This window comes from Lathyrus oleraceus, chromosome 3 (genome assembly GCF_024323335.1).
Source record: "Lathyrus oleraceus cultivar Zhongwan6 chromosome 3, CAAS_Psat_ZW6_1.0, whole genome shotgun sequence".
In the NCBI taxonomy this organism is placed as follows: Eukaryota; Viridiplantae; Streptophyta; class Magnoliopsida; order Fabales; family Fabaceae; genus Lathyrus; species Lathyrus oleraceus.
Window position 1 is genome coordinate 229819899 of NC_066581.1, and position 12320 is coordinate 229832218.

The window sequence follows — 12320 nt, forward strand, 5'->3', positions numbered from 1 at the left end:
AAATTGTGCTTGGTTAAAAAGATGATTTGTCCTAGGGTGATTGAACATGTATCCATTCATGATATTGCCTTGTTCCTTTGATCATAAAATGCTTGTTTCTTATACAATGGCTCTGAAATTTTGTGTGTAGATTCTAGACATGTTGAGTGACATTTTGGATTTGGTTTGATATTTTTCCCATGCTCCCATTCTGTTTTATGCTCATGCTAACTTGGTGTGACAATTTGTGTCACACATGAGATTGTTTGGATTGTACAAAGTGATTACCATGCCAAATGATGTCCAATGCCTCTGACTTTTTGTATGATGATCATGTTATATGTCTTGTGTACTCATGAATTTTGCCAAGATTATTTGAGTCATTTTGGATTTGATGTGCATATTTCTTCTTGATGTCTCAAATGTGACTAGCTTTTGCATACCTTGCCATGTTTTGCTCATGAAATGAATATGCTTAATGATCTTGGTGTGAGACTTTTTGAGACTTATTCTTGATTGGATAAGGATGATTCATGTTAAATTTGAAGTTCTGTTTTGACTTTTTGAGTCTCCTTTGACCCTAGGCTTTGACCTAGTGGTTTGGACTTACTATTTGGATTGTGGATTTCAGGTTCAGATGCACATTGCCATGATTGGAGTGGCTCATTCCTTTGAGTTTGATTAATTGGTTAATGTTGGCTAACATTGTGTTGTTTTGTAGGCTTTGAGAACAAATTCACTTGTGCTTGTGCCTTGCTCATTGTTGCCTGATACCTTGTCTATCTGTCTGACTGTTGATGACTGTTGCCTGTTTGTTTGGATTGTGTACTGACTGTTTGGCTGTTTATACAGGTACTTTAGTAGCTTTAACTCATTGCTTAAGTTTCCTAGCTTGGCTTGTGGTTTGCTTACCACCTAGGTATAACTCTTCTGACTTCATGTAGTCTGGAAGACCTGTCCTGTTATGTGGGCAGGCACCTGTCTGAAGCCCTCCTTAAGAGGCAATGCTTGTGTTTGTTTAATTTTGTGCCAAGCAGGTAAAGACCTCTTAAGAGGAAATTGGCAGATAAAAGGGATGTGCAATCCATCCCCTGCTATTCAGTTTTGTCATTCACTTTGCTCACACACCATGTGTTGATGCATTGTGGATAATAACCCAAGATCTTGTTGTGTCAGTCACTTGGGGATAAGAGTTCCCACATTCTGAACTCCCACACTTTCATTTGTCTCAAGCTCTCCCAGGCCAGGGATAAGAGCTGTGAGGTCTTACCCTCACTTCCTATTTCATCTACTTCACCATAACTCTCAATGTTAGGGTTAAGAGCTAACCACACCCCATTCCAGTTGACTTGTTTTTACAGCCTAACCTTGTATGAGCCCAATTGTGTGCATATAGTGTGTGTGCTTGCTTTTTTGTGCTTATATGTGTTTGACTGTGTGGTGTAGGATAGCTTGCTTCCTGTGCAAGTTAGATAGAAACCTCAACATAGGGATCATATGCATGATAACTTCTAGGCTCGAGTCGTAGTCTCCCTAGTAGTTGGTATCTCCCTTTGTCTCTGGTTAGGCTAGAAGTTCTTTCCCTGTTTAAGGGAACTACGTCGCCCTGATCCTCATACCAGATGAGGTACGTAGGCAGGAGATGAGCTGATCTCTCCGAGTGCCCTTTTTCTTTTTCAACCCCCTTTGTGTTGTGTTTGGAGTCTGACGTAAGTCCAGCGATTGGCAGTTGGTTTCCTGTGTCTTGTTTGCTTGTTGGAGTCTGACGTAAGTCCAGTGATTGGCAGTTGGTTTCCTGTGTCTTGTTTGCTTGTTGGAGTCTGACATAAGTCCAGCGATTGGCAGTTGGTTTCCAGTGTGTGTTTGTCGGTTCGGAGTCTGATGTAAGTCCAGCGATTGGCATTCGGTTTCCATGTTTGCCTGTGTGGGTGGAGTCTGACGTAAGTCCAGCGATTGGCAGTCGGTTTCTTGTTTGTGTTTTATTTGGCGTGCGTTAGCCGAGCTACGAGTGCTCTGATTCTTTCTCTGGTTAGAGAAGATACGTATGCATAGGATGTGACATCCTAGCGAGCATGTTTCCCCTGTCCTGAACTACGTCGACTCTGATGTCTGTGCCTGACAGACTACGTAGGCCCAGGATGCGATATCCTGCCGAGTCCCGGTTCTTCCGTCTTTCCTTCTGTGTTTGATTCCAGCGTGTGTGCAGTGTTTGAGCAGTCTTTAGCAACCTTTCTTCTATTCTTTTGTGCGTGGATCCCGTCGTGTACGACGGATGCGTAGGGGTGCTAATACCTTCCCTTCGCATAACCGACTCCCGATCCCATCTTATCTCTGGTCGCGAGACCATGTCTTTTCCAGGTTTACTTCGAGGTTTGGGATAAATAACGCACGGTGGGGGCTCTGTTGTTTCATTTTCCCGCCGGTTTTTCGCGTAATGCGACAGTCATGCCACATCTCTTTTGTAATATAAAAGCCAGGAGCAGTACCTGCAAAAGAAGAAGATGGTGCGGTGTGTGGTGGTGAAGTGTGATGGGCGGACACATGAGGTGCGTGAGATCTCTCTCTCTGATCATATTCATCATCAGTGTCATGTTCCGCCTCATCAGGAATGTTAGGAGGAAGAGGACCCAAAACAGGTGGAGCATCTAAAGCGTAGGTCCAAATCCTTTCATAACGTACATCGATACGTCTAGTGCATGGTAAAACAACAGATGGGATAGCTACACCATGAACCATAAGTACATAGCCCCCTTCTCTCCTCAATCGGCACAATTTCATGTCTCTCAGAAATTTTAGGTTAATTGTGCGAGGAGGTAAGGGGTCTAGGGTAGCTATCTCATTGTTCAAGTTAGGCGCCCGAGCAATAGACGTAATCAATCCTCCGAAAACAATCGGTCCCGCTTTATTTAAAGTTAAATCCATATGCGCGAGCATGAACGGGACCGAATTAATTCTTCTACTTGTGAGGCTTCCTTGCAAAAATAGAAGCTCTCTAGCATTAACCTTATTTGGATTCTCCCGGCCAAAAATAGTACATGCCAATAGATATCTAAAAACTCTAATGGTCGGGTTATGGATAGTCGAGGCAAGAATTCCTTCAAAAGAATTTATGGAAGTGTTTGACAATCTCTGCCAAAAGGAAAACACCTCGACTGACCAATACGAATCCAAAGGGGCCTCATAAATAGCACCGTCCCCATGAGGGATTCCTAACAAGCCTGCTAGTTCATCGGTACTGAATTCATATTCAACAACAAACATTCTAAATCGGACAGTACCAACTGTGCTAGCAGTGTTAGGATTGACAATGTAGATTAAAGAACTTAAAAATCCGATTGTCAATCGCTCATAGGTAGGTTCTTTGTTTGAAAAGATACTATGCAAACCTAAATTATCTAGTAAATAAAATATGCTATGGTAGATACCTAAAGTGTAGAGACAATTTTCATCAACATACCTTGTCGGGAGGATCTCCCGATTTTGCAACCGTTTGATACTCTTCCTTTGCCTATCTCCCGGTTCCCTCCTCGAAGAATGAATCCATTAAACTCCATAGTGTAGCTCTTGTAATGTGACGAAGAAGATGAAGTGGAATGTGAAAAGGTTGGATTTTTATGAAATCCGACGGATGAAAATGAAAATGGAAATCAGGAAAATGATTTGTGTGGTGTGAGGGTGAGAAAGGTGTGAGCTTTTTGTGGGTTCAAGGATGTTTTTGCAAGGTGGAAAAATGGGTTTTGAAGGTTGTAAGATGTGAAAAAGGTGAAGAAAGGGAGTCTGCCCCGAGCTTATACAAACGCTGTGGCGGGCGCCACAGGGTCTATGGCGGGCGCCACAAGGCAAAATTCGGTTGGGCCGGATTTTGGTCCTTTGGCTTGGGCTTCTCGTTGTCTTTTGGCTTGTGGGGTCCGGATAGCGTTTGTCTTGTAATTCCTATTGACATAAGGCTTGCATAATTTTTAAAAAATAAAAATAAAATTTAAAATATTAGACTAAAAAATAAATAAACAACTAAAATAAAAAATGTAAATAAAATAAACAAATATAAAACATATATATATATATATATATATATATATATATATATATAAATATATATATATATATATATATATATATATATATATATATATATATATATATATATATATATATATATATATATATATATATATATATATATAACGTAGAAATACCAATGTGCTGACATAATAAAATATCCCAAATGCAATGATATAAAATAAGGTATGTAAATGCGAGAAATATAAGCATAAAAAGAGATGAAATAAAATGAAATGGTAAGATCATATAGTAGGGGGTTCGTCTTCCTTAGTAGATCCACTGAGCATGGCTACCTCCTGCCTAAGCTCTGCGATCTCCTGGTATAAACAATCGGCCTCGGTAGCGTGAGTGAGATCAGATACTCCCATCTGCAAGGTGAGGTCGGCCACATCCTCTCTAAGCTCTGCGATCTCTCTACAACATTCTGCAATCTGGGTGCGGATGTTTGGGGTCTGCAATGATAGATTGTTAGTGAATACAGTGATCCTGGGAGAAGGTGGTGTAGGCGTATACTCAGCAATAGGTGGTGATCTCGGCTCCTCGATAGTCTCTCCCTGGCCCTCCAGAGCATAACTCCAGTTCGCTGGATCATGCACACTACTCATCATAGGATCAGGTAGTGTGAAATAATGAATAGCCTCACTGTCGACTAGCAATCGAAACTGACATGGATGGAAGGAGGCTCTTCTCATCAACCCTTGGGTCAAACAGAAGTCGATATCCATGGTAGTGTATCCACAATAGGTCCGGAGATGTAATAGCTTGCGAGGTAGACCTAGAGCGATAGCAATCTTTGTGATGATACCTCCTACATGGATGACTCCTTCGGTCGATTTGGAGACACCGCTGAGACCACATAATAGAAAGTTCCGACATGCTATTGGGCGAGACTGGGACTCACAAAATAGTAGGAAGATCTCCTCTTCACTCAGTAATGTCTCAGCATCCGGTCTTCCTAGGAAGGAATGTGCCAATATCATCTGGAAATATCTAAAAGCAGGGTTATGTATAGCCTGAGACAGCTGCGTTGAAGGATCCTGGCTCCCTCCACCTGATATATCACTCCAGAACGTTTCCACCTCCTTACCCAGAAAGTATCCCATAGGTGTCTCGGGGATAGCGTCAGGAGTGGTTTGGAAACCCAATAGGTCACCGAACTCTTTCTGGCTGAAAGAGTACTCAACTCCAAAGAGCCTGAAAGCAGCATACCCATCCGGTCTAGAGTACGGGTCATAATCAAATGAACTGAGGAACTCTAATGTCAAGTTCATGTAGGTGTTACTCAGGTCGTCAGCGAACTCGTCCCAATGAAGCTGGTGGCTCAGAAATCGAATACTCGACTCAATGCCCAATGCCTCTATGCAGTGCTGATCAGGATAACGTGTGGGCGCCATAGGACGCTGATACAGAGGGATGTAGCGCTCCCTCTGAGCAGCATCTCTATAGGCTACGTGCATATCGTCGAAATCCCGCATCCTGTAAAAAAGTTAGGAAAGGGGTCCTGAAAATACAAACCATTCAAATATTTAGTCTCGGTAAAAAAAATAAAAATAAAAAAAATAAAATAAAAATAAATGCGAAAAAGTAAAATGAAAAACCATGGGTTGCCTCCCATGCAACGCTTGTTTAACGTCATTAGCTTGACGATTAGAGTTTATACACCTGTAGTAGTAGGAATCACAGGATCAGTCAGAGTGTGGCTTGAGTAGTATGCTGGAATGTCTCCTTCTTCGTAGAGCTTCAGTATTTGTCCATTTACAATTAATGGACTACAAATTTCGTTCTTGATTTCTACGGCTCCAGATCTCAGAATCTTGGATACTTCGAAAGGGCCAGTCCATCTTGAGCGTAGCTTCCCTGGGAAGAGTCATAACCTAGAGTTGAAAAGGAGAACAGGTCGCCTATATTGAAGTTTTTCTTTACTATTCTTTTGTCGTGCCAGGCTTTTGTTCTCTCTTTGTATATTTTTGCATCCTCGTAGGCAGATTGCCTAAGTTCTTCTAATTTATGAATGTCAAGGATACGTTTTTCTCTGGCGGTCAGGTAGTCTAAATTCAAAGTTTTAATGGCCCAATAGGCCTTATGATCTAATTCGAAAGGTAAGTGACAAGATTTTCCATAAACTAGTTAGTAAGGAGTTATTCCTATAGGGGTTTTGAAAGCGGTTCGGTAGGCCCATAATGCTTCTTGAAGCTTCTGAGACCAGTCTCTCCTAGAGATAGAAACGGTTTTCTCTAGGATTTGTTTTATCTCCCTATTGGATACTTCTACTTGGCCACTAGTCTGTGGATGGTATGGTGTTGCTACTCTATGCCTAACTCCATACTTTCTTAGAAGTTTATCAAGTATTCTCGATATGAAGTGTGATCCTCCATCGCTTATGACTAAACGTGGTGTTCCAAATCTAAGGAAAATATAGTTTTTAAATAGCTTGATCACTATCCTAGTGTCGTTTGTGGGTGCAGCTATAGCTTCAATCCACTTAGACACATAGTATACAGCTACTAAGATATACCTGTTTCCTAAGGATGGTGGGAAATGTCCCATGAAATCTATACCCCATACATCGAAGAGTTCTACTTCCTGAATGTTTCTTAGAGGCATTTCGTCACGCCTTGAAATGTTTCCAGTGTGTTGGTATCTATCACATTTGACAATGCAAGCATAGACATCACGCCACATGGTAGGCCAGAATAGGCCAGCTTGAAGAATCTTGGCGTATGTCTTAGAGGTGCTCGCATGTCCATCATAGGGTGCAGAATGACAATGCTCGATAATACTATTTACTTCTTCTTCTGGAACGCAACGGTGAAAAATTCCATTTTTACCCCTTTTGAAAAGGAGCGGTTCATCCCAATAGAAGTTTCTCACATCATGGAAGAATTTCTTCTTGCGGTGGTAGTCAAGATCAGGGGGTACGATATCAGCAGCTAGGTAATTAACAAAGTCTGCATACCATGGTACGTTACTTACTGCTAAGCAATTTTAGAAGTGCTCATGAGTGCCTAGGCTATCGTCTTCAATGGTTTCTAGTCTAGCTATCAGTCTATCATAGGCGAAATCATCATTTATGAGTACTAGTTCTGGTTTTAGATGTTCTAGCCTAGAAAGGTGATCAACTACTACATTTTCAGTGCCTTTTTTTTATCTCTTATATCTAAATCAAACTCTTGTAGTAATAGAATCCATCGGAGTAACCTGGGCTTGGCATCTTTTTTACTTAATAGGTAACGAATGGCAGCATGATCGGTGTAAACTATAATTTTTGCTCCTACTAGATAAGATCTAAATTTTTCTATAGCGAAGACTACAATGAGTAATTCTTTTTCAGTTGTTGCATAGTTAAGTTGGGCAGCGTCTAGGGTTCTACTGGCATAATAAATGGCATATGATTTTTTATCTTTCCTTTGTCCTAGAACGGCTCCAACCGCATAATCACTAGCATCGCACATTATCTCAAAAGGTTCTGACCAATCAGGGGGTTTCATAATAGGTGCTGATACTAATGCTTGCTTTAAAAGATTAAATGCGTAATTACATTTTTCATTGAAAATGAATTCAACATCTTTCATTAAAGGTACAGTTAAAGGTTTAGTTATTTTGGAGAAGTCCTTGATAAAACGCCGGTAGAATCCAACGTGTCCAAGAAAGCTTTGGACTTCTCTGATAGTTTTAGGGGGTTTTAGGTTCTCTATAACTTCTATCTTAGCTCTATCTACCTCTATACCTTTTTCAGAAACTATATGTCCTAAAACAATTCCTTCGGTCACCATGAAATGACACTTTTCCCAATTTAGCACGAGGTTCACCTCCGCACATCTCTCCAGGATTTTCTCAAGGTTAGCAAGACAATTGTGGAAATCAAATCCTTAAACCGAGAAATCGTCCATAAACACTTCCATGATACCATCTAGGTAATCTGCAAAGATTGACATCATGCAGCGTTGGAAAGTAGCTGGGGCATTACAGAGGCCGAATGACATTCGTCTATAGGCAAAAGTTCCATAAGGGCATGTAAAGGTAGTTTTTTCTTGATCTTCGGGGTGGATAGGTATTTGGAAGAATCCAGAGTATCCATCTAGATAGCAAAAGTAAGAGTGTCTGGCTAGACGCTCCAACATCTGGTCTATAAATGGTAAAGGGAAATGATCCTTCCTGGTTGCTTTATTTAATTTTCTATAATCTATACACATCCGCCATCCTCCTTCTAAATGTTTTGCTACATGTTCGCCTTTATCGTTTTGCACGACTGTGATGCCTCCCTTTTTAGGTACTACATGCACAGGGCTCACCCACTTACTATCCGAGATCTGGTAGATTCTACCTGCCTCAAGTAACTTAAGAACTTCCTTTTTAACAACACCACTCATTATAGGGTTTATTCTTCTCTGATGTTCTCTGAAGGGATTTGAATATTCTTCAAGAGAAATCGAATGCATGCATATGGATGGGCTTATACCTTTCAGGTCAGAGATATTATATCCTAAGGCTGAGGGATATCTTCATAAAACGTCTAAAAGTTGGTTTGTTTCCTCTTGGCTCAAGGTAGCACTGACTATAACTGGACGGTTCGTCTCTTCATCGAGGAACTCATATCTTAGATTCTTAGGCAGTTCCTTAAGTTCTAAGGTTGGTTTCTTAGGGCATGGCATAGGATCTGGGGTAAGGGATAAACATTCGTAAATGTTATCATCGATGTAGGGTTTTTTAAAGTCATCATCTTCCATTATGGGGGTTGATAGTAACTTAATTGTCTTTATGATTTCTTCTTGTTCTAATTCCCTAACACATTCATCAATGATATTTAAGGCATAACACGCGTCTCCCATCACAGGTGCCATAAGAAATTTCGAAAGTATAAATTCTATTTTCTCGTCACCTACCTCAAAGGTCAACTTTCCTCTCTTGACATCTATTATGGCTCCTGCAGTTGATAAGAATGGTCTACCTAGAAGGATTGGTATATCATTGTCCTCTTTGATGTCCATGACAACTAAATCAGTAGGGATAAATAACTGACCTATCCTAACAGAGACATCTTCTAAAATGCCTATCGGATACTTAACAGATCTATCGGCTAACTGAAGTGACATCTTAGTAGGTTGTAATTCTCCTAAGTTTAACCTCTCACAAACTGCTAGAGGCATTAAGCTCACACTAGCTCCTAAGTCTAGAAAAGCCTTTTCGATGACATGACTATCCAAAAGACAAGGTATGGAGAAATTTCCAAGATCTCTATCTTTTTTGGCCAATTTATTCTCGGAAATGGCATTACATTCCAAAGGCTTCGGATCGTCAAGTCTACGTTTGTTGGTAAGGATGTCTTTGAGAAACTTGGCATAAGAAGGTATTTGGGTGATGGCTTCTATGAAAGGGATTTCTACATGAAGTTTTTATATAACTTTAATAAATTTTTGATATTGGTTATTGATCTGGGTTTGTTTGAGTCTTTGCGGATATGGTATAGGTGGTTTATATGGTGGGGGTGGTATATAAGTTTTATCTTTAGGTTTTTCTCCTTTTCCTTGACCTTCCTGGTTTTCAGATTCCTCTGGTTCCTTTACTTCGTCCGGGGGTTTGGTATATTCCTTAGAAGTTTCGGGTTCGCTCAATCTTGGGTTTGGTGGCTCATCATAAGCGTTCCCACTTTGTAGAGTAATGACATTGGCTTGTCCTCTCGGATTCTATTGAGGTTGTCCAGGGAACTGTCCTCCAGGTGTAGTCTGGGGGGCTTGGTTTAAAGCTACCTGAGAGATCTGGGTTTCAAGCATCATGGTATGAGTAACTATTTGGTCAACCTTGGTCCCTAACTGAGTAATCAATTCGTTAACATGAATGTTTTGGTTCATGAACTCCTTGTTTTGTTGGGTTTGAGCGGTGATAAAATTTTCCATAATTTTCTCAAGGCTCGACTTTGGTGGTACAGGTTGCATAGGTTGATTTGGTCTTGGGGCTTGATAGCCAGGTTGTCTCGGAGGTGTATTATTTTGGATAGGGTTATTGTTTTTATAGGAGAAGTTCGGGTGATTCCTCCATCCAGGGTTATAGGTATTCGAATATGGGTTCCCTTGGGTGTAGTTCACTTGCTCGGAGTGGGTTTCGTTTAATAGATTGCATTCTGCAGATTGGTGTCCTTTAGTCCCGCATATCTCACAATCCGACGAAACTGCTGCTACAGTATTCAGGTTTGTGCACATATGTTCGACTTTGAGGGCTAATGCGTCCATTTTAGCTTGCCTCATGTCTATAGAGCTTAGTTCATGCACTCCTCCTTGGGCTTCCTTCTTCTCAACTGTCGCTCGTTCGACTCCCCATGATTGATGGTTTTGAGCCATAACTTCGATGAGGGCACTAGCTTCAGGGTAAGGTTTGTTCATCAGCGCACCGCCTGCGGCAGCGTCGATGGTCATCTTTGTGTTATAGTGAAGTCCATTATAGAAGGTTTGAATGATTAACCAATTTTCTAAACCATGATGTGGGCATGCTCGTAACAACTCTTTATATCTCTCCCAAGCTTCGAACAACGATTCTCCTTGGTTTTGGGTAAATCTAGTTATATGGTTTCGAAGAATGGAGGTCTTACTTGGGGGAAAGTATCTAGCAAGGAATACTCTTCGAAGGTTATCCCAAGTCGTAATTGTAAGACCCTAACTTTAGCCCTAAGATCCCTCATGGCATCATAACATGGCATTTGCATAGCCTCAAGGATCATACGCATATTGGCTCTTTACATTTGGGTGGGGTCTCTCTTGTGAGTGGTTTGAGATCACCAAGCATGCTTGAATTGTATATTATTGCTTTTCTCATTTTATTTACTAACCAAAAGCACAAAAAATATGTCACTAACATTTCTTGTTTGTAGCTTGAGCAATCACAAGGTCTAAGGTTTTTAGGAGATCCTTTGTGCAATGACATGGCCAATTGAAGATGAAAGCAAGCATGGTAATGGTTCCCAAAGATCCCATACATCAAATATGCCTCCCAAGTATCTCAATTCATCATTTTTGATCAAGCAAATCAAAGGGTTTGAGGTGTGTTTCCCAAGGGAACCCTAATTCATCTGTTCATCAACTGTGCCTTGCTCATGAAGCAACCTCAGCCCATGATCAAATAAAATCAAGGGAAGTTATTTAATTCATCATTTCATGCATATTTGAACTTATTTGAGTGTCCTCAATCATCCATTCATCAAGGTATGAGGTGTGGACTTGAGAAGTTGATCAGTTAATTCATCTGACTATTTTGAAATACACAGAGACCTAACTTTTTATGTGTTGGTCAAATGGAGATGATCCCAAGAGAAAACATATTCTTACGAACAATATGAATAACTTTCATGTTCATCAAAAATTGATTTGAAGCTTGTAAGTTCATCATCCATTCCAAGACATTATATGTCATTTTGACTGAAACCCTAATTTTGGGTCAACTTCCCAAGAACATAACTCATTCATTTTTCATTATTTTGAGGTGAGACTTAATGCATTGCAAATCTTATTGTGTCTACTTCAAATGTTATGTTTAGAAAAATCTCAAAATCTCAAAAGAAATACATGTGATAATGCAAAACATTATAGGTCACTTTGAGCCAAATGCATTGAAATGTGAAAAAGTCCAACTTCAAATGCCCATAACCTCTTCATAAAAAATCCAAATGATGCAAAATTTAAGTCCAAATTGATTTTCATGAAAAGATATACAACTTTCATGTTGAAGATATTATCATTTGGAGCTTGCATCATTGATACAAAAGGGCTTGAACATTGGCCAAATTTGGAAACTTCACATATGCATGTTTTGCACCCTACACTTCAAGCTCAAATTTCATTAATTTCCAAGGCCCAATTGGAGTTTTGATCAACATAGAATTTTTTTCCTTATGCAACAAGCTTTCTAACCATTACTCATAAGGTTGTATTTGGAGTTTGGAAGCATCATTTTTGAAGACATGAAGAATTAGGTGCATTTTTGGAAATTCATTTCAAACACATTGCATGAGCTGTTAATATCCAATCTGCACGTCCATTTCTCATTTGGTGATGTACAACAATCAATTCCAATCAGAATTGGGCCCTCCATGCGCCTGTACAGGCCCATGCATGGAGGCCCTCTTCTCCCATGCACACTTTGTTCATTGCATTTCAGATGGCTTTGGCTATAAATACAAGTGCTTTGCTCTTCAATTCTTCAACCTAATGGCGCCTAAACCTCTGCTGAATTGAATCCACACCCCTACCAAAGGAACAAATCTCATTTTTCTCTAAAAATTTCAGATCTGA

At 40.2% G+C, this 12320-nt stretch overlaps 1 non-coding gene across 1 annotated transcript; it reads left to right on the plus strand.

The window, feature by feature from the left end:
* Positions 1–10506: 10506 nt before the first annotated feature.
* On the plus strand, positions 10507–10613 carry LOC127132978 (small nucleolar RNA R71). The gene has a single exon (XR_007806980.1). It is a non-coding gene; the product is annotated as a small nucleolar RNA R71 (small nucleolar RNA).
* The last annotated feature ends 1707 nt before the right edge of the window (positions 10614–12320 follow it).